Source organism: Pseudorca crassidens, chromosome 7 (genome assembly GCF_039906515.1).
Source record: "Pseudorca crassidens isolate mPseCra1 chromosome 7, mPseCra1.hap1, whole genome shotgun sequence".
NCBI classification, from domain to species: Eukaryota; Metazoa; Chordata; class Mammalia; order Artiodactyla; family Delphinidae; genus Pseudorca; species Pseudorca crassidens.
Window position 1 is genome coordinate 114,991,889 of NC_090302.1, and position 26,247 is coordinate 115,018,135.

A 26,247-nucleotide genomic window follows, 5' to 3' on the forward strand; every position below is an offset into this window, starting at 1 on the left:
TGCTGGGTGAAAACTGAAAATGAACTATCATTTTCATGACCCAGCAATTTCACTTCTGGGTACTTATCCAAAGAAAATGAAAACACTATTTTGAACAGATATATTCACCCCTACATTCATTACACATCATTTACAACACCAAAGTAATGAAAACAACCTAAGCGTCCACTGATAGATGAATGCATTAAGAAAATATGGAATAGGAGAGACCTTCAAGATGGCGGAGGAGTAAGATGTGGAGATCATCTTCCTCCTCACAAATACATCAGAAATACATCTACATGTGGAACACCTCCTACAGAACACATACTGAATGCTGGCAGGAGATCACAGACTTCCCAAAAGAGCCATGTGGGTGACAGGGTCTTGGTGCTCCAGCCAGGTGTCAGGCCTCTGCCTCTGAGGTGGGAGAGCCAAGATCAGGACATTGGTCCACCAGAGACCTCCCAACTCCATGTAATATCAAACGGCAAAAACTCTCCCAGAGATCTGCATCTCAACACTAAGACCCAAATCTACTCAACAACCAGCAGGCTACAGTGCTGGACACCCTATGCCAAACAACTACCAAGACAGGAACACAACCCAACCCATTAGCAGAGAGGCTGCCTAAAATCATAATAAGGTCACAGACACCCCAAAACACACCTCTCACGTGGTCCTGCCCACCAGAAAGACAAGATCCAGACTCATCCTCCAGAACACAGGCACCAGTCCCCTCCACCAGGAAGCCTACACACCCCACTGAACCAACCCTAGCCACTGGGGGCAGAAACCAAAAACAATGGGAACTATGAACCTGCAGCCTGTGAAAAGGAGACCCCAAACACAGTAAGGTAAGCAAAATGAGAAGACAGAGAAACACACAGCAGATGAAGGAGCAAGGTAAAAACCCACCAGACCAAACAAATTAAGACGAAATAGGCAGTCTACCTGAAAAAGAATTCAGAGTAATGACAGTAAAGATGATCCAACATCTTGGAAATAGAATGGAGAAAATACAAGAAACATTGAACAAGGACCTAGAAAAACTAAAGAGCAAACAAACAATGATGAACAACACAACAAATGAAATTAAAAATTCTCTAGACGAAATCAATAGCAGAATAACTGAGGCAGAAGAACGGATAACTGACCTGGACGATAAAAGGGTGGAAATAACTACTGCAGAGCAGAATAAAGAAAAAAAGAATGAAAAGAATTGAGGACAGTCTCAGAGACCCCTGGGACAACATTAAATGCACCAACATTCAAATTATAGGGGTCTGGAAGAAGAAGAGAAAAAGAAAGGGACTGAGACAATACATGAAGAGATTATAGTTGAAATCTTCCCAAATATGGGAAAGGAAATAGTCAATCAAGTCCAAGAAGTGCAGAGAGTCTCATACAGGATAAATCTAAGGAGAAACATGCCAAGACACATATTAATCAAACTGTCAAAAATTAAATACAAAGCAAAAATGTTAAAAGCAGCCAGCGAAAACCAACAAATAACATACAAGGGAATCCCCATAAGGTTAAGAGCTGAGCTTTCAGCAGAAACTCTGCAAGCCAGAAGGGACTGGCAGGACATATTTAAAGTGATGAAGGAGAAAAACCTGCAACCAAGATTACTCTATCAAACAAGGATCTCATTCAGATTCGACGGAGAAATTAAAACCTTTACAGACAAGCAAGAGCTAAGAGAACTCAGCACCACCAAACCAGCTTTACAACAAATGCTAAAGGAACTTCTCTAGGCAGGAAACACAATAGAAGGAGAGGACCTACAATAACAAACCCAGAACAATTAAGAAAATGGTAATAGGGAACATACATATCGATAATGACCTTAAATGTAAATGGATTAAATGCTCCAACCAAAAGACAGAGACTGGCAGAATGCATACAAAGACAAGACCAGTATATATGCTGTCTACAACAGACCCACTTCAGACCTAGGGACACATACAGACTGAAAGTGAGGGGATGGAAAAAGATATTCCATGCAAGTGGAAATCAAAAGAAAGCTGGAGTAGCAATTCTCATATCATACAAAATAGACTTTAAAATAAAGACTATTACAAGAGACAAAGAAGGACACTACATAATGATCAAGGGATCAATCCAAGAAGATGATACAACAATTGTAAATATTTATGCACCCAACATAGGAGCACCTCAATACATAAGGCAAATGCTAACAGCCATAAAAGGAGAAATCGACAGTAACACAATCATAGTAGAGGACTTTAACACCCCACTTACACCAATGGACATATCAAGCAAAAGGAACATAAATAAGGAAACACAAACTTTAAATGATACATTAAACAATACGGACTTAATTGATATTTACAGGACATTCCATCCAAAAATAACAGAATACATTTTCTTCTCAAGTGCTCATGGAATATTCTCCAGGATAGATCGTATCTTGGGTCACAAATCAAGCCTTGGTAAATTTAAGAAAATTGAAATTGTATCAGGTATCTTCTCCAACCAAAATGCTATGAAACTAGATATCAATTACAGGAAAAATTCTGTAAAAATTACAAACACATGGAGGCTAAAACAATACACTACTAATTAACCAAGAGATAAATGAAGAAATGAAAGAGGAGATCAAAAACTACCTAGAAACAAATGACAAGGGAAAGACAATGATGACATAAAATGATGACTTTTGCTGGGATGCAGCAAAAGTACTTCTAAGAGGGAAGTTTACAGCAATACAATCCTATCTCAAGAAACAAGAAACATCGCAAATAAACAACCTACCCTTACACCTAAAGGACATAGAGAAAGAAGAACAAAAGAAAACCCAAAGTTAGCAGAAGGAAAAAAATCATAAAAATCAGATCAGAAATAAATGAAAAAGAAATGAGGAAAACAATAGCAAAGATCAATAAAACTAAAACCTGGTTCTTTGAGAAGATTAACAAAATTGATAAACCATTAGCCAGACTCATCAAGAAAAAAAGAGAAAAGGCTCAAATCAATGGAGAAGTAACAACTGACACTGCAGAAATACACAGGATCATGAGAGATTACTACAAGCAACTCTATGCCAATAAAATGGACATCCTGGAAGAAATGGACAAATTCTTAGAAAAGAACAACCTTCTGAGACTGAACCAGGAAGAAACAGAAAATATAAACAGGCCAATTACAGGCACTGAAATTGAGACTGTGATTAAAGATCTTCCAACAAACAAAAGCCCAAGACCAGATGGCTTCACAGGCAAATTCTATTAAACATTTAGAGAAGAGCTAACACCTATCCTTCTCAAACTCTTCCAAAATGTAGCAGAGGGAGGAACACTCCCAAACTCATTCTACAAGGCCACCATCACTCTGATACCAAAACCAGACAAAGATGTCACAAAGAAAGAAAACTACAGGCCAATATCGCTGATGAACACAGATGCATCAAAATACTAGCAAACAGAATCCAACAGCGCATTAAAAGGATCATACACCATAATCAAGTGGGGTTTATCCCAGGAATGCAAGAACTCTTCAATATACGCAATCAATCAATGAGATAAACCATATTAAAAACTGAAGGAGAAAAAACATATGATCATCTCAATAGATGCAGTAAAAGCTTTCAACAAAATTCATCACCAATTTATGATAAAAACCCTGCAGAAAGTAGGCATAGAGGGAACTTTCCTCAACATAATAAAGGCCATATATGACAAACCCACAGCCAACATCATTCTCAATGGTGAAACACTGAAACCATTTCTCTACGATCAGGAACAAGACAAGGACGTCCACTCTCACCACTATTATCCAACATAGTTTTGGAAGTTTTAGCCACAGCAGTCAGAGAAGAAAAACAAATAAAAGGAATCCAAATTGGAAAAGAAGAAGTAAAGCTGTCACTGTGTGCAGATGACATGATACTATACAGACAGAATCCTAAAGATGCTACCAGAAAACTGCTAGAGCTAATCAATGAACTTGGTCAAGTAGCAGGATACAAAATTAATGCACAGAAATCTCTTGCATTCCTATACACTATTGATGAAAAATCTGAAAGTGAAATTAAGGAAACACTCCCATTTACCACTGCAACAAAAAGAATAAAATGCCTAGTAATAAACCCATGTAAGGAGACAAAAGACTGGTATGAAGAAAACTATAAGACACTGAGGAAAGAAATTAAAGATGACGCAAAACAGATGGAGAGATATACCATGTTCTTGGATTGGAAGAATCAACATTGTGAAAATGACTGTACCACCCAAAGCAATCTACAGATTCAATGCAATCCCTATCAAACTACCAATGGCAGTTTTCACAGAACTAGAACAAAAAATTTCCCAATTTGTATGGAAACACAAAAGACCTTGAATAGCCAAAGCAATCTTGAGAAAGAAAAATGGAGCTGGAGGAATCAGGCTCCCAGATTTCAGACTTTACTACAAAGATACGGTAATCAAGACAGTATGATGTTGGCACAAAAACAGAAATATAGATCAATGGAACAGGATGGAAAGCCCAGGGATAGCCCATGCATATATGGTCACCTTATCTTTGATAAAGGAGGCAAGAATATACAATGGAGAAAAGACAGCCTCTTCAATAAGTGGTGCTGGGCAAACTGGACAGCTACATGTAAAAGAGTGAAATTAGAACACTCCCTAAGAAAGCAAGCCCAAAGTCAGATGGATGGAAATAATAAAGATCAGACAGAAAATAGAGATTTTTTAAAAATTAGAAAAGATCAATGAAACCAAGAGCTACTTCTTCGAAAGGATAAACAAAATTGATAAACTTTTAGCCAGGCTCATCAAGAGAAAAGAGAGAGGACCCAAATAAACCAATTAAGAAATGATAGAGGATAAGTAACAACTGATATCACAGAGACAGAAAAAAAAGTAATCATAAGAGAAAACTATGAACAGTTGTATGGTAACAAACTAGACAATCTAGAAGAAATGGACAAATTTCTTGAAACATACAATCTGCCTAGACTGAGTTGGAACGAAATAGATAAGCTGAGATTGATCACTCACACTAAAACTGAATTTGTAATAAAAATTCTTCCAGCAAACAGAAGTTGAAGACCAGATGGCTTCACCGGGGAATTCTACAAAAGAAGTGCTCATACTTATCCTTCTAAAACTATTCCAAAAAACTGTGCATTCTCAAATTCATTCTACAAGGCCACGATTACCTTGATACCAAAACCAGGAAAGGACACGACAAAAAAAAAAAAAAGGAAAATTACAGACCAGTATCTCTGATGAACATAGATGCAAAAATTCTCAACAAAATATTAGCAAACTGATTTCAACAATATATAAAAATAATCATACCCCATGATCAAGTGAGAATTATCCAGGGGTTCAAGGATGGTTCAATATTTGCAAATCAGTGTGATACACTGTATTAAAAATGGTGGAAATTACATGATTATCTCAATAGACTCAGTAAATCAATATTCATAGTAAATACTCTCAAACTTGGTTTAGAGGGAACAGATCTCAATATAATAAAGGCCATTTATTAAAAAAAAAACAAAGCTAACATTATACTCAAGAGTGAAAAGATGAAAGCCTTTCCTCTAAAATCAGGAACAAGACAAAGATGCCCACTCTCACCACTTCTATTTAACATAGTATTGGAAGTCCTAGTCACAGCAATCAACAAAGGAGAGATAAAAGACATCCTAATTGGAAGCGAACAGGTAAAACTGTCACTATTTACAGATGACATGATGCTACATAGATAAAATCCTAGTCTTCACTGAAAAACTATAATAACTAATAAATGAATTCTGTAAAGTTATAGGATACAAGATTAATATACAGAAATATGAAGTATCAGAAAGAAAATAAGAAAAAATAAATGTTTAAAATCACATCAAAAAAGAATACCTAGGAATAAACTTAACCAAGGAGATTAAACACCTATCCTCTGAAAATGATAAAACACTGATGAAGGAATTTGAAAATGAAACAAAAAATGGAAAGATATCCCATGTTCTTGGATTGGAAGAGTTAACATTGTTAAAGTGTCCACACTAACAAAAGCAGATTTATAGATGTAATGCAATCCCTATCAAAATGCTTATGACATTTTTCTCAGAACTAGAACAAATAATTCTAAATTTTTTTATGGAACCACAAAAGACTCCAAATTACAAAAGGAATCTTGAGAAAAAAGAACAAAGCTGGAGGTACCATGCTCTCTGACTTCAGACTATACTACAAAACTAAAGTAATCAAAACAGTATGGTACTGGCATAGAAACAAAAATATAGATCAATGGAAGAGGATAGAAAGCCCAGAAATAAGCCCATACACCTACGGTCAATTAATCTATGACAAAGGAGGCAAGACTATACAATGGAGGAAAGACAGTCTCTTCAATAAATGGTGCTGGGAACACTGGACAGCTACATGTAAAAAAATGAAATTAGAACATTTTCTAACACTATACACAAAAATAAACTCAAAATGGGTTAAATACCTAAATGTAAGACCAGATGCTATAAAATTCTTAGAGGAGAACAGGTAGAACACTCTTTGACATAAATTGCAGCAATATCTTTTTTAATCCATCTCCTAGAGTAATGGAAATAAAAACAAAAATAAACAAATGGGATCTAATTAAACTCAAAAGCTTTTGCACAGCAAAGGAAACCAAAAACAAAACGAAAAGACAACCCACAGAATGGGAGAAAATATTTGCAAACAATGCAATGGACAAGGGATTAGTCTCCAAAATTTACAATCAGCTCATGCAGCTCAATGTCAAAAAAAACAAAAAACCCAATCAAAAAAAAATAATCAAAAAATAGGCAGAAAACCTAAATGACATTTCTCCAAAGAAGACATACAGATGGCCAAAAGGCATGTGAGAGGATGCTCAACATCACTAATTATTAGAGAAATGCAAATCAAAACTACAATGAGGTATCACTTCACACTGGTCAGAATGCCTAGAATGCCCATCATCCAAAGGTCTACAAACAATAGATCCTTGAGAGGCTGTGGGAAAAAGGGAACCCTCCTAACACTGTTGGTGGGAATGTAAATTGTTATAGCCATAATGGAGAATAGTATGGAGGTTCCTTATAAAACTAAAAATAGAGCTACCATGTGATCCAGCCATCCCACTCCTGGGCATATATCCAGAGAAAAATATGGTTCATAAGGATACATGCACCCCAATGTTCATAGCAGCACTATTTACAAGAGCCAATACATGGAATCAACCTAAATGTCCATCAACAGATAAACTGATAAAGAAGATGTGGTACATATACAATGGAATACTACTCAGCCGTAAAATGAATGAAATAATGCCATTTACAGCAACATGGATGGACCTGGATATTATCATATTAAGTGAAGTAAGTCAGAGAAAGACAAATATCATATGATATTGTGGAATCTAAAAAAAAAAGACACAAATTCACTTATTTACAAAACAGACTCACAGATTTAGAGAAGAACTTATGGTTACTGGGGGGGAAAGCTGGAGGAGAGGGATAGATTGGGAGTTTGGGATTGACATGTACACACTGCTATATTTAAAACAGATAACCAACAAGGAACACTGCTCAAGGTGGCACAGGGAACGCTGCTCAGTATTCTGTAATAACCTACATGGGAAAAAATTTTGAAAAAGAATAGATACATTTATGTATAACTGAATCACTCTGCTGTACACCTGAAACTAACACAACATTGTAATCAACTGTACTCCAATATAAAGTTTTAAAATGTTTTAAAAAGAAATGAACAGCAGGCTGAAAACCAGTAATGACATAATTGAACTCAACAGCACCATCATATATATATATTTGATATCTAGAGACCATTTCATCTTAAAACAAATTACCAATTCTTCATGGAAGAATTATAAGCTCACATGGAACATTCACCCAGACAGACCACATTCTGGGCCATGAAACACACCTTAACAATTTTAAAATAATAGAAATTATACAATGTTCTCAATCCACAATTGGATTGTGGCACCCTCCTCAACTGAATTAAACCAATATTAATAACAAAATGACAGCTGGAAAATCCTAAAATACTTGGAGATTAAGCAACACACAAAGTAACACATGGGTCAAAGAAGAAATCTCAAGAGAAATTTAAAATATTTTGGCTAAAATGAATTTTGAAATAAAAATGAAAAACGACATTAAAATTTCTGGGATGCAGCAAAATGATGCTTACTGGGAAACTTATTGTATTGAATGCAAATATTAGAAAATAAGAAAGATCTAAAATCAATATCCAAAACTTGTACCTTAGAAAACTTGAAAAAGAAGAGCAAAGTCAATGTAAAGTAAGCAGAAGAGATGAAATAGTAAAAAATTAGAGCAGAAATCAATAAAGATTAAAAAACAATGTCAGTAAAGAAAATCAAGTAAACCAAAAGCTGGTTCTTTAAAAAGATTTTAAAAATCAATAAGCCTCTAGCCAGGCTAAGAAAAAGGAGAGAAGACAAAATTACTGAATCAGAAATAAAAAACGGGACATCACTACAGATCCCATGTACGTTAGAAGTATAACAAAGGAATATTATAAACAACTGTATCCCTACAGATTTGATAACCTAGATGAAATGGACCAATTCTGTGAAAATACAATCTGTCAAAACTCATAGAAATAAATTATCTGAATAAGCCTATATATATTAAAGAAACTGAATCAATAATTAATAAACTTCCAAAAGAGAGCACCAGGCCCAAATGAGTTTACTGATGAATTCTTTGTAATATTTAAGGAGGAAACTATGCCAATTCTTTTTTTTTTTAATTTTATTTTTTGCTGCGTTGGGTCTTCGTTGCTGCACAGGGACTTTCTCTAGTTGTGGCAAGCAGGGGCTACTCTTCGTTGCGGTGCACGGCTTCTCACTGCGGTGGCTTCTCTTGTGGAGCACGGGCTCTAGGCGCGCAGGCTCAGTAGTTGTAGTTTGCAGGCTCTAGAGCGCAGGCTCAGTAGTTGTGGCGGACGGGCTTAGTTGCTCCACGGCATGTGGGATCTTCCCGGACCAGGGCTCAAACCCGCACCCCCTGCAATGGCAGGCAGACTCCCAACCACTGTGCCACCAGGGAAGTTCCTATGCCAATTCTTTACGATCTCTTCAAGAAGACAGAAGCAGAGGGAGTATTTCCTAACTCACACTTAAGGCCAGCATTACACTGATACCAAAATCAGACAAGGATATTACAGAAAAAGAAAACTATAGACCAATATCCCTCATGAACATGATGCAAAAATCCTCAGTACATAGAAAGGTCATTACAGAATTGCAAAGTAAAGCAACAGTGTGGTATTACTACACCCAAACACCGACAGGTCCAAATTCTGGCAAGGATGTGGAGCAACAGGAACTTTCACTCACTGTTTTCACAATGTAAATGGTATGGGCGCAGTGGAAGACAGCTTGACAGTATCTTATAAAACTAAATCAACTCTTGCCTTAAGATCCAGGGAGGGGGAAGGGTAAGCTAGGACGAAGTGAGAGAGTGGCATGGACATATACACACTACCAAATGTAAAATAGACAGCTAGTGGGAAGCAGCCACATAGCACAGGGAGATCAGCCCGGTGCTTTGTGACCACCTGGAGGGGTGGGATAGGGAGGGTGGGAGGGAGACGCAAGAGGGAGAGGATATGGGGATATATGTATACGTATAGCTGATTCACTTTGTTATACAGCAGAAACTAACACACCATTGTAAAGCAATTATACTCCAATAAAGATGCTAAAAAAAAAAAGATCCAGCGATCACATTCCTTGGTATTTACCCATAGGAGTTCAAAACTTATATTGAGGGCTTCCCTGGTGGCGCAGTGGTTGAGAGTCCGCCTGCGGATGCAGGGGACATGGGTTCATGCCCCGGTCCGGGAAGATCCCACATGCCGCGGAGCGGCTGGGCCCGTGAGCCATGGCTGCTGAGCCTGCGCTTCTGGAGCCTGTGCTCTGCAACGGGAGAGGCCACAGCAGTGAGAGGCCCGCGTACCGTAAAAACAAACAAAAAGACTTATATTGAAACAAAAACATGCATATGGATGTTTTTAGCTGTTTTATTCCTAATTGTCAAAACTTGGAAGCAACGAAGATGTCTTTCAGCAGATGAATGAATAAATTGTGGTCCATCCAGACAATGGAATATGAGTCAGTGCTTAAGAGAAATGAGCTATCCAGCCATGAAAAGACATGGAGAAACATTAAATGCATTTTACTAAGTGAAAGAAGCCAATCTGAAAAGACGACGCACTGTATAATTTCAACCATGTGACACTCTGGAAGAGATAAAACTATGGAGACAGTAAAGAGATTGGTGCTTGCGGGGGGAGGGCAGCAGGGACAGGTAGAGCACAGAGGAAACCCTTCTGCGTGACACTGCAGTGCGGACACATGCCATCATATGCAGAGGATGTACATGACCAGGAATGAATCCTGCTGGAACTACGACCCTGGGAGATGCTGCTGGATCCATGTATGCTCCTCCGTTGTACTAAATGTGCCAGTGGTATGAGATGTTGATGGCGGGAGTTGTGTGTATGTTGAAAGGGGGGACAGGTGGTTTGTGGAAACTCTAGGTACTTTCTGCTCAGTTTTGTTTTGAACCTAAAACTGCTCTAAAAAATAAAGTTTGGGATGAATTGGGAGATTGGGATTGACGTATGTGCACTACCATGTGTAAAACAGATAGCAGTGGGAACCTGCTGTATATATAACACAGGGAGCTCAGCTCGGTGCTCTGAGGTGACCTAGGTGGGTGGGATAGGGGTGTGGAGGTACACCCAAGAAGGAGGGGATGTATGTATACATAGAGCTGATTCACTTCACTGTACAGAAGAAACTAACACAACATTGTAAAGCAACTGTACCCCAACAAAGAAAATTAAATGAGACTTCTTTTCTTTTTGGTAGATAGTAAAGGCAGAGTTCTCTGCATTGCATAATGTCCTTTGCCGTATATGAGGTCCATGATCCATTGCTTCAAAGGGAATCAGTAAGTTACCAGCACTGTAAGGGCTACTAAATATTTCTAGCTGGAGAGTGAATGTTTCTATTGCCAGAATTCATGTCTCAAATTCATTCTCTGGGCAGCTCACGAGCAAATGCATCTCGGCAGACCTGCACACAGGGGATTCGCCATTGCGCACTGGAAGAAATTGGAGTATTACTGTTGACACGAACATCTGAAGTTACAGCATTTTCCTTGTGACTGATGCAAAGTTCTCTGCTTCCTGAGGATCTAAATGCACTTTGTGCCCTTAATATAAATGTCAAAGTCGCTGTAAAAATTTTACGTACGAAGTTAACTGACTTCACAAGTAACAGGCTCTAACTCAGTGTATTAATATGCTTATGAAACAGCTAAAGCTCTTGTTAAAATACAAATTCTTGCGAGTTCCTTGGGAGCCTAGTGGTTAGGATTCTGGGCTTTCACTGCTGTGGCCCGGGTTCAGTCCCTGGTTGGGGAACTGAGATCCCGCAAGCCATGCAGCAAGGCCAAAAAAAAAAAGAAAAAAAAAAACAAATTCTTGGTGGACTCTGAGATTTCTGAATTTCCAACACGTTCCCAGGTGCTAGGAGTGCCACCAACAGGTGGACTGCACTTCTGTCACAGGCTGTAGACCAAATTCTTCAAAGTACAGTCGAAGAATAACCTGCATTAGAATCACCTGTGGTGGTCATGAAAGTTTAGAGTCTAGGGTCTAAGACCTCCTGAATTATGCAGGAATCTGTCTTTTAAACAACTGCCTATGTGATTCTCCTGTGTTTCAATAGCTGAGAGCCAGAGCAAGTCTAAATAATTTGGGTCTGCACAGATGTATAAAGCAGTCTATGGATTGAGTTTTTTTACTTTTCTATCAAGTTTTATGTGAAACTGCCACGTTGGAATAACTTGGTAGGAAATCAGCTGTAATGAAATCACTTAAACGTTAAAAGACTTACAAAGTCACATAGTTTAAACTATGTTTATATATTATTTGATTTATGGTGCTATTTATTTATTTTATTTTATCTTCTACATCTTTATTGGAGTATAATTGCTTTACAATGGTGTGTTAGTTTCTGCTTTGTAACAAAGTGAATCAGCTATATGTATACATATATCCCCACATCCCCTCCCTCTTGCGTCTCCTTCCCACCCTCCCTATCCCACCCCTCTAGGTGGTCACAAAGCACCGGGCTGATCTCCCTGTGCTATGTGGCTGCTTCCCACTAGCCGTCTATTTTACATTTGGTGGTGTATACGTGTCCATGCTGCTCTCTCACTTGGTGCTGTTTAAATTTTCTGTCATTTCATGAATTTAAAACGCAAACAGAGGGAATCGCTTTGTTTTTGCTGCAGGCAGTGTTTTGATTTGCAAGCCTGATATCTAAATCCTGATGAGAACTGTTGTGTGTCTTTATTGTGGCTTGTCTATTTAGGAGAATATTTGAAGAATAAAGGCAGACTTTTTCATAATATCCCCTTATTAGGAACTCTGTCTCCAGGTAAACTCTGCTGTTCAGAACACAGCCTGAAAGCTCAAAAAATGCAAACACAGAATCTCAGAAACAGAATCAGCAGTTGTAAGGCCCCCGCATGGACGTGTGCACATGCACCTGTTTTACTTTTAGAGCCTAATTCATTCAAATTCATATTTCCTTTTAGTGTCTTCCAGAAATTTCACTAAAGGGCAGGAGAACAAACTAACCTTGGGGCAAGGACAAAAGCACAATGAAAACAGAAGTAAGAGCTGACAAATCAAGTCACTTTTAATAGGAAGTAAAAATTTTAAAGTTTCAAGGATTTTTTAAAATCACATTTAGTTTCCTATGTTTAAGAATAAATGAATAGGCGTGTTTGGATCGATTTTTATCAAAAATTATTTTAATAACATTTTAGATCATAATTGTGTTTCATTTATCTGAATAATATTTTCTAGTATAGTCCCATTTGACTCTGATGACACTAGATATTTGTCAGTATACCATTTTAAAACAGTTCCAGGGGCTTCCCTGGTGGCACAGTGGTTGAGGGTCCGCCTGCCGATGCAGGGGACACGGGTTCGTGCCCCGGTCTGGGAAGATCCCCCATGCCGCAGAGCGGCTGGGCCCGTGAGCCATGGCCGCTGGGCCTGCGCGTCCGGAGCCTGTCTAAGCAGCCTTAATGTGCTTACGCTTTTCCAAATTAATCAACATTTTACAAAAAATGATTCCCAAAATTTGGTCAGAGGTAGCCTTCGTTTCATACATCCCACTGGCCCTCTAATTCTGGAGCCAGTGAAACAAAGCCAAGTGAAGCTTAGGTTTCCACAATCACAGAAGCTGCCTTTTGTTTAACAGAGAGGCCTGAGTAGAAGTTGAAACATCACACACCTAAGGCAGATAGATCCAGGTCATCAGGTGAGAGAGGCGGAAAAGAGGCAGAGTCACAGCACCCAGCAGAGTGAGAAGGTCCCCTGAAGATGGTCAGGCACTCGACTGACTGTCCCCTTACTTCTTTCCCAACATCCCTGGGCATTTCCTCACATCAGTCACTGGGAATAGTTTGTCAGCTGAATATCAAAACAATCATGACAAGCAAATAAATAAGAAAGTCTGAGAAAATGTGCTCGCACTTGAGCCACAGCTGAGCAAGCGGGGCAGGCACCCCACCCCAGCCCCACCCCCCGACACTGACAATTGAATTTTACTTTGTTACTCGAAGGCTAAGAATCCTCCCTCCCAGCTCTGTGGTTAGACAGTGTGACTTTCTCGTGTTAAAGGCACATCCACCACATCTAAGCAGTTAGGAATCATTTCGTATTACATTGGTTAACTCGTCAAATCTACTCTCTATTCCAATTTTATGGACGTGCCTGGTTGGACGTTCAGAATGAATGAGGCAGGATCTGAAGCAGAACACCTCCAGGGAGTGGGAAGCACCTTGTCAGTAATCCACACTGGGGGGAAGTGGATTTTATTCAACAAACCTGGGGGCTGACTTGTCATATTCTATCCATTAAAACCATGTCAAGGATCAATAAAGTCATGAGAATAGGATTAACTTTTAAACCAAGTGCTACACATTATGTCTTAGGAAAAACATTAAACACAGATCATACTTAGATGTGCAGCATATAAAAGTCTCCCTGTTATTGTTCAAGGTTCTCAATAGTGAACGGCTAGTCCATCTAACCTGCCAAAGTAAAAGCCCTTGGAAGGTTAATTACCGCCCCCCCAGTCAGGGCCTGCCCTCTGCATTATGCATACGTTAAGGTAGCTTTTTCCCATCAGTCAAAAGAGCAAACACTCAGTCGCTACACACGTAGAAAAAGGAATCTTTCCTTCCCCAGTGACGGAGATTTAAATTTTCCATTCCAAATATGCCCTATAGGACCACCCTCCTGTGCTTCACCTGGGCTCCATGGTGTTTGCTTGGAGACACTGGGAATCAAATCTCCCACCTTGCTTTCTCTGATTCTCAACTTACCAGGCTTACGCCCAGTTTAAGCAGAATGTCACTCAAAATATCACACAATAAATACTGCAGATTTCTTAGACTGACTACATTCTCCTTGAAATTCAGAAGAGCAAACTGTAGCAGGTACACAGAATTCTGTGTGCTACTATCCACCACGAAGAACTGTTAAAATGCAGCTAATAGTACTATATAGTCCTTCTTAAATTTTTCTCAGATAGTAGAAAGAAGAAACACTATTTTTTCTAAACAAATATTTTCCTAGAATGTATAGGAAATACAAATGATTAGGCATACTTAGGATATGAATAGAGCATTTCTTACTATAAAGCAGCTTGATTCAATGTTTCTGTATTGTCAAAGATCTATCTAAAAATAGATCATAGTTAGTATTTTAGTTTAAAATCATGTTTTCTCTTTATCTAAAGAAACAGTATTGGCAGAAGTAATTGCCATAGCTGATAAAGGAACATGATCCAAGATATACAAAGAACTCTTAAAATCAAGAAAGCAACCAGATTTAAAAATGGATCAAAGACCTTTACAGACCCCTCACCTAAAAATATATACAGATAGCAACTAAGCGTATGAAAAGATGCTTATGTCATCATATGCATCAGGGAAATGCAAATTAGAATAACAAGATTCCACTACCCGTCTATCAGAAGGGCCAAAATTCAGAACACTGATAATACTAAATGTTGGGAAGGATGTAGAGCAACAGGAACTCACATTCGCTGCTGGTGGGAATGCAAAACCGTTAAGCCACTTTGGAAGACAGTTTGATAATTTCTTACAAAACTAACAATACTCTTACCATACATCAGTGATCATGCTCGTTATTTACCCAAAGGAGTTGAAAACCTATGCCCACACAGAAACCTGCACATGGATGTTTATAGCAGATTTTTCATAACTGCCAAAACTTGGAAGCAACAAAGAAGTCCTTCAGTAGGTGATGGATAAATAAACTGTGGTACAGACCATGGATTATTATTCAGTGCTAAAAAGAAATAAGCCATCAAACAAGATCATGGAAAATACATGAAGGAAACAAATGCATATTACTAAGTGAAAGAAGCCAATCTGAAAAGGCTACTATAAGGTATGATTCCAACTCTATAACATTCTGGAAAGGGTAAACTATGGAGACAGTAAAAAGATCACTGTCCCAGAAATTAAAGAGGAGGAGCAATAGACAGGGCATGGACAACTTTTAGGGCAGTGTGATTACTCTGTGATACTATGATGGTGGATACAGGTCATTATACGTTTGTCTAAACCCATAGAATGTGGAACACCAACAGTGAACTATAATGTAAACCATGGACTTTGGGTGATGTGACGTGTCAATGTAGGTTTATCAACGGTAACACGTGTACCATCTGAAAAAGTCACTATTCTTTGCCCCAACAACTTGTCTCTCAATTTTTTGGCCTGTCGTGTGGTGAGCGGTATGAGCTTGGATGCAGTAACATCATGGCTATGTAAATATTTTTAAAGTTTTAATAAGTAGTATTTAAAATAAAAATGAAAGGTAAAAATTATATATCTTTAAAAGAAATTTTTGAAAAGAGGCAACTCCGTGAGACAGGTGAGCAGTCTATTTTGAGTAGAAGCTTCCACTGCTAACACCCCAAGACTGGAGCAAGTTTGGCATATTCAGACCCTGGGATGGGCCAGTGTGAATGGGACAAACAGGACAGTGTTTCTCCAGGATAAAAGTGGGTAGATTTGAGAATTATCTAGAAGAGAAATCAGCAGAAAGTGTTGGTAATTAAAGCTAGGGGTTCAGAAAGGGATAGGGCTAAGCTCAAGCTTGAGCAATTGTGTAGATGGTTTAAGGATTGATGAAATCACAAACAAAGAGGGCGTACATTGTTTGGGGGGAAAATATTATAAATGTTGAAAGACAAACAAGTCAGGGAGACCTTAAGAAGGTAGATATACTGTCTGAAGCTCATTATATGGGTCAGGGAACAATTAGGTATGGGGCTTCAAGTTTGGGAATTCTCAGTATATACACATGTAAAATATATAAACATATAAATCGTCAACATATAATAACAGTAGCAAAGGTCTTTGATTATGAAGAGAAGCTTGGAAGGGATAAAGTTAGAGTCAGAAAAGGTTTTCAGTTTTGCCTGTAAGGTAAGATGAGGTGAGTTATGTTAAAGTAAGGAGGATGAGATAAAACTATCTACGCTAAGTGTATGGTACCAGCAACATGTGGGAGAAGGTGCCTGGAAAATGTGAAATAAAGGGAGAAAGGAGGTAATTTATGACTTAATCGTCTACGTAGATGAGAAAAGTTGGGTCCTAAATGCAAGAGCAGGAACTCACCAAAGACAGAAGGAGGGACACCTGGATGGCTTATAACTGGGTATCCAGACTTGTAAGACTAACTGGCTGTGTGACCTGGGTTAAGTAATTTAATCCATCTGTGTCCTAGTTTCTTCATTTGAGAAAAGAGGAAAATGACATTTACCTCATGGGGTTGTCACTGAACCAGGTCTGTTTGCCCAACGCACAACGAACTAAACACTGAGATGCCGAGGTCTGCGAGTTCTCTGAGGCAGGCGGGGTCTTTATGGGGTAGGCGGGGTGATCTTAGGCGTGGGGAGAGGTGAGGTCATCGGTGGTCTGAGCAGTTGCACCTGGGCTACGTGCTTGTGCAGATTCAAAATGGAAGCACTTAGCATCATCTAAAGGAGGCATTTCTAGCCTCTGATGTCAGCATGGGACACCCTCACAGGCCCTGTTTTAGGGCGGGGGTCCAACCAGCCTCGGCAGGCTTGCACTGGTCAGGAGGTGACTCCAAGTTCTTGTAAAACACCTGGGCTGCGTGAAGCTGGGAATGTATGCAATTAAAGAGAGGAAAAGAGAAAGAAAAACAAAATAACTAAAGGAAGCTGAGTCAGTGAAGGCCATTTACCAGCAGAGGGGTTTCAGTAAGCGGTTCCCCTAACTGCTGCTCTGCAAGACAAGCTCAAGAGTTCCTGTTAACCCGCTTCTGTCAACCCAGGGGGTGCAGTATCAGGGGTGTTGCAAGGATCAAGTGGGCCAATATACGCATAATGCACTCCCAACCCTATCTGTTACATAGTAACTTTTCAAAGATATTTTTATTTTTATTAGTATTATTATACTATCAACAGCATGAAAGGATAGTTGAGAACACAGTTAAGATTGTAGGTTTATACAAATGGTCAATAAGTACACGAAAAGATGCTTAACATCATTAGGGAAATGCAAACCGAAACCAAAATGAGATACTCTCCACACTCATTATAATGACTATTATTAAAAAGAAAATCACAAGGGGAGGGGAGGGTGTGGAAAATGTGGACCCTGTACACTGTTGATGGAACTGTAGATGGTGTGGCTGCAATGGAAAACAGTACGGCAGTTCTCTCAAAGAATTAAAAATAGAATTACCCTACGATCTTGCAATACCACTCCTGGGCATATACCCAAAAGGACTGAAAAGAGAGTCTTGAGGAGATATTTGTACACCCATACTCATAGAAGCATTATTCACAATAGCCAGAAGATGGAAGTAACCCATGTGTCTATCAATGAATAAATAAAATGTGGTCTATCCAAGCAATCCTATTCAGTCTTAAAAAGGAAGGAAACTGACACATGCTACACCATGGATGAACCTTGAGAATGTAATGCTCAGTGAAATAAGCCAGTTGTGAAAAGACAAATAGTGTTTAATTTCCCTCCCATGAGGTCCTAGAGTCATCAGATTCAGAGACAGAAAGTAGAATTGTTGCCGGGCGGGGGGGGATGTGGAGTTGCTACATAGCAGGTAGAGTTTCAGTTGCAGGATGATGTGAATGTACTAACACCTCTGAACTGTACACTTAAAAATGGCCAAGATGGTCATGCTTACATCTTGTGCGTTTTACCACGATTGAAACAGGTTTTTAGAGGATTGTCCATTAGTTGTGAAAGCGCTGCTCCTGTGGCGTCTGTTATTACCTCTGGGAATTAAAAAGCCATCACCTGCATCTGTCTTGAAGGAGGGGAGGAAGTGTTAGGATGAGGTTTGAAAAACAGAGAAGAATTTTTCTATTAACTTTCACCTATTTGTGTACTTGTTAATGTAACTGTGAATATCTCCTCTGCAAAACCTGACCATCGATTCTCCTATTGCATTGATGCACAGTATAGCTATAATATCTCCTTGTTTGTACAAAAGCACTAAATTAAGAGAAGAAACACCAGTGGAATCATTACTTCTTGCTTGGTACTTTGGCATATTGAGAACATCTGCACACAGATTCAACAACTTCTTCAAATCAAATTAGCCAACTGTTAACGAGCTTTAGACGGTTTCCCGATTACCATCAATCCCAGCCTCTAACACTTACCCAGAGCTACAGTTCTTTATTAGGAAACCTCTCCTGCTTATTCCAGAAAGAAAGAGCCCGCACTTTTATTAGGTCCTAGCAACATAGGGATCTAGTTTCATCAACAGCCATGGGCTTCCTACACCCTGGATGCTAATACAACACCACAGAGATCAGAGCCAGCAAAAGGCATGGTCCGTGCACTTTCTACGATCTTCTGAGGTGTGAAACTTTAGGTAAAATCAAAGATGAGCAGTTTTGTCCTGAAGCAGTTAGCACTTAAACTCCTTAAATTGTACACAGATAACTTGAAATGAGGCTGTTTTTTACTGACACGATTCAATTCTACTTAAAATTGCAGGCAGTAGCTTTTCCGACAGCATTTACCAGGTAATTTTTTTTAAACATCTTTATTGGAGTATAATTGCTTTACAATGGTGTGTTAGTCTCTGCTTTACCACAAAGGTAATTTTTGCTTCCAGGACTCAGGTGTCTCAATGCTCTGTGGTCGGAGTGTGTTTTCCACACACCAGTGTGCGGCACCCTCCCAGGTTTGTACACCAGCAGGGCTCAGGGGTGACTGACTGGATTGGGTGTCACACTATCTCTAGGGCTCATTAAGTGTGTCAAGGGATCCCTCAGTGAATGCCGTTTAGAGGAATGCACTTGGTATCTGCTGGCGGATGTCCGGGCGCTGTGCTTGGATAAACTAAATCTAATCTCTCCCTAATGCTCTTTTTTCTTCAGTGTGACCGATCAGAAACATACTATGAAAAATAATGTGTGTTCTTAAAACAAAATAAGGTGAAATTCCATGATTAAAAGTCAATCATGTGCTCAACATTGCTAATTTTTAGAGAAAAAACTACAATGAGGTACCACCTCACACCAGACAGAATGTCGATCATCAAAAAAATCTACAAAGAATAAATGCTGGAGACGGTGTGGAGAAAAGGGAACCCTCCTACACTGTTGGTGGGAACATTAAGTTGGTGCAGCCTCTATGGAAAACAGGGTGGAAGTTCCTTAAAAAACTAATAACAGGGCTTCCCTGGTGACACAGTGGTTAAGAATCCACCTGCCAATGCAGGGGACACGGGTTTGATCCCTGGTCCGGGAAGATCCCACATGCCGTGTAGCAACTAAGCCCATGCGCCACAACTACTGAGCCCACGTGCTACAACTACTGAAGCCTGTGTGCCTAGAGCCCATGCTCCACAACAAGAGAAGCCACCACAATGAGAAGCCCTTGCACTGCAACGAATAGTAGCTAGCCCCTGCTCACCATAACTAGAGAAAGCCCACACACAGCAACAAAGACCCAATGCAGCCAAAAATAAATAAATAAAATATAAAAATTTATAAAAACAAAACAAAACTAAAAATAGAGTTGCCCTATGATCCAGCAATCCCACTCCTGGGCATATACCCAGACAAAACTATAATTTGAAAAGATACATGCACCCCAATCAATGTTCATAGCAGCACTGTTCATGATAGCCAAGATATGGAAGCAACTTAAATGTCTATCAGCAGATGCAGATAGATCAGCAGATGGATAAAGAAGATGTGGTCCATATATACAATGGAATACTACTCAGCCATAAAAAGGAATGAAATAGTGCCATTTGCAGCAACATGGATGGACCTAGAGATTATCATACTAAGTGAAACAAGTCAGACAGAGAAAGACAAATACCATATGATATCACGCATGTGGAATCTAAAATATGACAAACTTATCTGTGAAACACAAACAGATTCATGGACAGAGAACAGACTTGTGGTTGCCAAGAGGGTGGGGGAGGGATGGACTGGGAGCGTGGGATTAGCAGATGCAAACTATTATATATAGAATGGATAAACAACAAGGTCCTACTGTACAGCACAGGGAACTAGATTCAGTATCCCGTGATAAGCCAGAATGGAAAAGCATATGAAAAAGAGTGTGTGTGTATCTGAATCACTTTCCTGTACAGCAGAAGTTAACACAACATTGTAAATCAACTATACTTCAATAAAATTTTCTTAAAAAGTCATTCATGCAAATAGCTGACAAAACCCGAGTGACAGCTAAGACAGGCCAGGTTTTACATCATTATCTAGATACGTATCACGTAAATGATTTTCCACAATTGCACGTTTACGCACACTTTGTATTTCAGCTAGCCGCCAGTTATTTCCGAAGGTAATTTATCTACGATCTTCTAAGGTCTAAAAGTTTAGGTAAGAACGCAGAATTTTCTTGGTAGTAGCTGCTGTGAGGTACACTCAGATGGAATTTACCTTCCTCCCAATTCCAAAATAAAGACTTTGGGTACTTGGTACTAAAATTCTGTGCCTTATGAATAACAGCGTTTCCATTAACCTCACTGACACTAGGTATCGGACTGTCGGTATTGCCTGGAATTTGATCTCCACTGATGCCAGCTTCTATCAATACTTACTTGTATGCACTCTGTTTCCACTGCAGTAAAATTTCACTTGAACTGTGACAGCTGGCTTTCATGTTTTGTGAGTACGATCTATTTCTGCCCCCTCTGCAACTCACAGTGATGTACAATATTCTCTGTCATCACTATAGGTGTCAAAAATGAACCGCTGATCATCCGTCTCTTCCCTTGAAAATGGCAGTTTCACAGCAACAAACCCACTGTCCGTACTGACCCTCCCCCACTGTGGGTGAAGGAGTGGGGACGCCCTGGAGACATTGAGTGAGCACCTGGACTTCAATTCCACCCCCAGCATCTCCCCAGGCTTCCTCCCCCAGGCCACTGCCTCACTGGGTGGATGGTCCAGTCTCTAGCCATGGTCACCTCATGAACTCCTGAATTTTCTCCTCTGCCCGCTGAAGTGATGCTGATTCCAACTGTCTCTCACTGGCCTCATCCAGGTCAGGGCCTTGATGCCCTGCTTGTTCCTAGGAAGGGAACTGAGATAGTGATCTCTCTACAGAAACATTCTTAATGAAATTCCTCAGGCAAACTCAGCGTGGCTCAACCAACACAGAACATAACTCTTCGTAGAAAAAAGAAGGGCTGCAGCCCATCAGAACGGGTCATGGAAGCAGGTGGGCTATACTGGGGCAGAAGGAAAGTCACACAGTGGTTTCCTCTGACCAGCTGAGTGGACCGTGAGACTGGGCACGGAAGAGAACTCTCCCTCTGGGAAAACGAAGCACGCAGGTCAGATACAGCACCCGTTTCCCCACTATTGCTGGTTAGCATGTGATACAGCAGAAACCACCATGAAAAAAAAGGAACATTCACAAAAATATTAATAGTATCTGAAAGAAGACATTAGCAGAAAGTATAACAGATAAATGAGATTGTCTGGGAACCTTGGGCTATAAATATCTGCTTTAATATTTGAAATGAGAAACAGTTTTGGAAAAACAACACAAAGAAGCAAGACTTATGACTCTACGACCTAGTGAAAAACAATTCATTATTTTGCAGAGCTTACTTAGATCAGACAAATAGAAGGTTCATAAGTGGCTCAGGGTACATCTTACGTTTCAGGCATTATTACACAGTTTAAATAGTATCTTAGCTCATTTAATCTTCACTTTACTCTGGAGAAAACTGAGGCTCAGAGATGCTAAGGAATTAGCCCAATTCCAGCTTACAGGTGAGAAAGAAGAATTTTGAACTCAGATCAAATTCTGTTCTCATTCACTTTCAAAGGATGTTCTCCTGCACTTTCATTTTGGTCTTTCGGGGGAGGCAGAGTGGGGTTCTGTGTTTTTGGAAACACAGAATTATAAATACCTGGAATTCACTGCTGTTAATGTCCCCCTGAAATGCACTGGTTTTTGGTTTTTTTTTCATTTTTCCAAAATTGCACCAGAGATTGAGAGGAGAGGAAAAGATAAGTAACACTCAGGACATCAAAGTGAGGATAAACGGAGATTCACATTGGCAGAGAGCGATGCTAAAATAATAAGACCTGATGGCTATTAAATGAAATATGGCAAAAATGGTCCCTGACAGACTCCCTGAAAAGAAAGACAGGTGACGGACTATTATGGATTTGGCTACAACACAGGTCAAGACAACGGCTGTTTGCAAGTGCATGAAATCTCATTAAAGTGTCCTAAGATAAATGACGCATCTATTGACGGAAGTGTAGAAGAGCTAAACACAGCAGAGCTAAGAAACTAAGTCTTGAGAAGGAAGAAACCCGCGCAACTGTGTCTGTGTGCCTCCTCTCCCCACTTCTCTCTCTCCATTTATTATGACCTTGCAGACCTTCTGGCTCACGACTCCGCTTTCCACCAGCACACGTGTGACAAATAGTGTGGACTGAATCCAGTCGCCCTGACCTTCTCAGATCTCTGACTATAGAGATCATTGGCAGTTCGGGCTGGGCTTCCCTGGTTTCCCTAGAAAACCAAGTCTGAAACAAACATTGTAGGGTGATTACCAACCCAGAAAATAAGAGTGAAGGGAAGACGAGAGAGAGGGTGGTAAGGAAAGCAAATACAGGGTGATAAATGAGCAAGGTGGCCAAAGCGCCATCAGAAAGCACAGCTGATTCGCTGTCACGCAGAGCATCGCAAAGGAGCCTTGTGGAAACACGGTTCACGCCACGATGGTGCTGACAGAACACTCCATGTCTCTCCAATAAAGATTAAAGCCTTCATTCCAGGCCTACAAGATTGTGATTGGTGCCGGGGACCTTCCTGGAAAGCCACAGTCACAATGAGCAGAAATCTATGGCCAAGTAAGTGTACACACACGCAAAGATCAGCAACTGCACCTTGGGGTATCCGGGTATGGTGCAAAGCTTGACTCAGATGTCCAGTTCTTTGTTAATTAGTACAGTTAAGGATACCAGTCATTGTATAAGAAGGGCATTAACACACACACACACAGAGGATATAGACAGAGGGTGAGCGCAGGAGAGATGGATGGAAGATGGGAAGAAGCAGGATAGGAAATGATAAAAGAAATCGGACTAAAGGATGACCAAGGTCATGAACTAATTAATAACTTTAAGGAAAAAGGAGAAGAGTTGGCAAAGGAGAAAGACAGAAATGGAGGGAGGAGCCGTAGAGGGACACACACACACACACACACACACACACACACACACACACAGGCAGAGGAAGGGACAGAGAGACACAGAGAGAAAGAGGGAGTAGTCAAGGGACAGGGGGAAGCAGAGGTAGGTAATAAGATGGGAAAGAACAAGAGAAAAGATCTTTTGATCCTACTAACCACTGTTCAGATGATCATACTGAAACCCCTAGTTGGTTTTAGAAAATTAAAGTATTCATGTGGTGCTGGGATATCGGCAACAAATGAATGATGAGGCTAATTTTGTGAACTGGACCATGCCTGAACCTTAAGAATGCCCTACCTCATATTGTCCTTTTTACTTCATGTAATAAAGAAAACTCTCCAGCCCTCTTCACTATGATCACAAAGAGCAAGCTTTCCTATTTGAAGAATGGACTGACTGTATTTGCTTGGACAAAAAGTAAGGCAGCATCTAAACCCCGAAGGAGATGCAAAGAACTACCCACCAGTGGTGGCACCTGTTCTGTCTGTGCAGCTGGGAGTGATATAAAGGAAATGACTTGGAAAGCAACACCGTTAAGCACTTACGTATGCCTATATATTTATGTCTACACAATACACACCAACATGCCGTATTTTATGACCACATTTATATGACTTTGTATGTATCTTTGCAACAAATCCTGTCGGTTTTATTTCAAAAGTACTTCCGTCAACCAGTCCAATACCTGCATCCTATGCACCCATGCTGATCCCGGTGGGTAACACTCACCTCTGCTCTGATCATACGGCATGTTCTTGTTTGCTGGTTAGCATCTGTCATTATCTGGAGCGTGAGAGTGTGAGCTCTGGGGAAGGAGGGGCCTGTGTCCTTCACCGCTAACCCATCATCTGCGACAGAGCCTGGCACACTTTAATGCCGAAACCAAAATATCTTTCATTCACGGCCCGTCTATCTGAAGGAATCCTCTTCAGTTCACTGTTAAACACAGATCTATCCCTAGTTGCTTCTTTTCCATTTTATAATTTAACAGATGAAACTATGTGACCTCTGACCACTTTCATGTGAATTACAGATTTTGTTTGTGTTCCCTGTACTAGCATGCTTTCACACACACAACAGTTAACAAAAGTGGAAATATATACTGCAGTCCTTTCTCTATTATGTCATTGCCCTGATGATAAATCTTTATTAAGCAGTAGTTTAAAATCTTTCCTATTCAATGATAATTGATGTTGCAAACACTGACCCCTAGTGCCATTTTAGTACCAAAGTCAAATTGTCGGTGGTATTCTGTGATTTTTTTCTCTTTTGTTGTTTCCCTACTTATTTTAAAGTTCATCACTTATCCTACCTCTTCAGACTGTACATTTCTCCATGTGTCTCTTAAACAGATGTTTTGTTAATTAGAAAATTGGAGCCTCTGGAAAAATGGCAAGAGAGATGGGGTTAACGGATACAAGCTATTACATACAGAATGGATAAACAACAAGGTCCTACTGTAGAGCACAGGGAACTATATTCAATATCCTGTGATAAACCATCATGGAAAAGAATACGAAAAAGTATATGTATGTATAACTAAATAACTTTGCTGTACAGCAGAAATTAATGCAACATTGTAAATCAACTGTACTTCAACAAAAACATTTTTTTAATGGCTAGAGGGAGAGTGAATGTGGTACCACCTGCCATAGAACAAGACCTCTCGTTAACACATCAGGAAGCTCTGACCCCTCCTTGGAACCTGTGAGACGACCTTGGATGACTTACTCTTTACATGGGATATACCGCTATTACTTTAGGAAACAAGGCTTTTCTCTCTTACGATGTTAGAATGTGAGATGAAGTTTGAAAAGAGATACCTATAAAACGCCTTACTATTCTTGTCTTTCATATCATGTACATGCTTTGACTCCTCGCAATATGACCAATATTTCATAACTGCACCATCAGTTAATAACAAGCTCTGGTTAGTCCAGGAGATGAATATGGTTTGTGCACGTTATTTCAATTATAGAAACTAGAACATGACCCCAAGACCTCTGTGTTTTCCTTTCTAAATGTCACACGCACTAAACAGCATGCATTTGTCATCTATCTGGTGACAGGAAGGACAGCTTGCTGTTGATATTCTGGAGAAAGAATCCAAACACACCTCAACTTAGAGGCTGTTCCCATTTAAAGGATTAACTGAATGTCTTCTCTCCTATTAAATATAACATATTACAGTATGTTCTGTGTACACTTGGCCAACCTCAAAACTAAAGAAAAACATTTATTAATTTTTCTTTCTTTGTGATTCAGTGTTGATATGAAGTCATAAAAAATACTGCATGTGATTACATTCAACTATTAGCACATTATTCTTGCACTGATGAAGTAACTTGTCACACAAGCTCAAACCAATAGTTTAGTTACATGACA

At 39.7% G+C, this 26,247-nt stretch overlaps 1 long non-coding RNA gene across 1 annotated transcript in view; it reads left to right on the forward strand.

Annotated features, from left to right (window-relative positions):
• The window catches only part of LOC137228250 (uncharacterized), a 268,028-nt gene extending 242,181 nt beyond the window's left edge, over positions 1-25,847 (forward strand). The window contains exon 5 of the long non-coding RNA XR_010945227.1: positions 21,380-25,847. This is a non-coding gene — a long non-coding RNA (uncharacterized lncRNA). The remainder of the gene's footprint in view (positions 1-21,379) is intronic.
• Positions 25,848-26,247: the final 400 nt, after the last annotated feature.